We start from the raw sequence: 1,897 nt of genomic DNA, 5'->3' as shown, positions 1-1,897 counted from the left end.
TATATATATATATATATATATATATATGCACACACAGAATGTACATGTTTGCCTCCATGTGAATGCAAGAGTACTCGATACTAAGGGTAGAGCAATATATTCATTGAAACACTTCCCATTCCGTAACTGTTCAAAGCATATGAGCTTCAGACAAAATTGAGCATGTTGTATAAACCAATGTCTCTTATTTTTGGGATATACTTGGAAATCTGCAAGTAATAAGTTGATTTGGGTTGACTATGCCACAGTAATTCAAAAGGTAAAAAAACGTATAAAATATTACTTAATTGGAAAAGAAATTAGAAGCATAATTATTTAAAAGAATAGATACGAGGAAGAAAAAATAACCAGTTGAGCATGTCCCTTTGTTGGCTGACGATATGTGCATTTCTGATCACGAGCAAAAGTAGTGGGGGAACATCATAGTCGTGTGTTGAGAGGAATTTTGGGGGGCTTGGATAATTCACCTCTGGAAACATGGGTATTTCATTCCTCATCCTTAAACAAGCCTTATTCAGGGATCTTTTGAGCAGGATGGGCTACTCGACCTGAAGAAAATTCTAACTGGGTCCCACCTACAAGGTTATGCGCTGATTATCTTGATATGAGATCACTATGCCGCGCACATATGGTTGTGATGCATGTGCCTGGTGTACCCTTATCAGACGAGTAGTCATGATACGATTCGTATATTTTACCCCTGTGTCACTTTGATGGCATGCACTGCTCTCGCTTACATAATAATAATATCAATGACTAAATACACCAAATTTCGAAATGAAAGTAGAAATATCTCATAAATCCATTCGCTGCTGAAAGGCATCAGGTAGGTAAATTGATTAGAATAGAAATACGAAATAGGTAGAGGCACTGACGATATATGCAAATGTGTGTAGTCATACTCATGCATATACAAGCACGAATGTGTACGTATGTATAACGTAGGTTATTGAAGTATAAAGATGAATATGATGAATAGAGATGACAGATAAAAAAATATTTTTTAAATGCCAATCTGCCGAAAAATATTTTGTTGAATATCTGAGATCATGGAAAAAAATAGCCGAAAAATTTTTAAATGACATTTAACATACGAGCGTCAGGTGACATGCGTCATTCGATGAAGCAAAGAAATGACGCGAAACTGTACTGAATCGATAACACTGTGTATCAATTTTTTTTTTTATGTCTTTGGTTAGTGTTATTTTCTATTTGTTTTTATCTAGAAATTGAAGGAAATGATTACTATTCCCTTAAAACTTTGCTTTTGTGATCAGACATAAATGTTTTGAAGCTGAACTATTTTGCATTACATTTCAGACAGATTTGACGCTGAATTGCTGAAGCATAAATATCGTATAGCAAATATTCTGGTCCACACCACAGATTTGCTGGTTGTCTTTGGTCGGTAAGTGTTATTTCATATTTGCTTCTATCTAGAAATCAAAGGAAATTATTACTAACCCCTTCAAACTTTGCATTTGTGACCTGGACATCAATGTTTTGAAGCTGACCTATTTTCCATTACACTTTAGACAGATTCAGTGCTGAATTGTTGAAGCAGATATATCGTTACAACAAATATTCTGTTCAATATAAAATATATAGACATAGATGTATACATTCATACATGTTGTCGTTCACTTGTCGAAATATTAATTTACGGAGACAAGCTTTACCTAACCGTGGACACAGAAACCCTTACACATGTAGACTTACTCCTGTACATGCATGCATACACACAGACACACACATGCACTCAGCTATATTTATATTTAGATTTACATATACGTATATACGTATGTGTGTGTATATATGTATATATATACATATATACTTATACATAAATATGTATATATATGTATATGTATATATATATATATATATATATATATAT

At 33.3% G+C, this 1,897-nt stretch overlaps 1 long non-coding RNA gene across 1 annotated transcript in view; it reads left to right on the top strand.

Moving 5' to 3' along the window:
- The window catches only part of LOC128247859 (uncharacterized), a 53,558-nt gene that overhangs the window by 12,400 nt on the left and 39,261 nt on the right, over positions 1 to 1,897 (top strand). The window contains exon 2 of the long non-coding RNA XR_008264184.1: positions 1,321 to 1,408. This is a non-coding gene — a long non-coding RNA (uncharacterized LOC128247859). The remainder of the gene's footprint in view (positions 1 to 1,320; positions 1,409 to 1,897) is intronic.

The sequence above is a fragment of the Octopus bimaculoides genome, chromosome 5, assembly GCF_001194135.2.
Source record: "Octopus bimaculoides isolate UCB-OBI-ISO-001 chromosome 5, ASM119413v2, whole genome shotgun sequence".
Taxonomy (NCBI): Eukaryota; Metazoa; Mollusca; class Cephalopoda; order Octopoda; family Octopodidae; genus Octopus; species Octopus bimaculoides.
The sequence above is the reverse complement of the archived record's forward strand: the minus strand, read 5'-3'. Positions and strand labels throughout refer to the sequence as shown.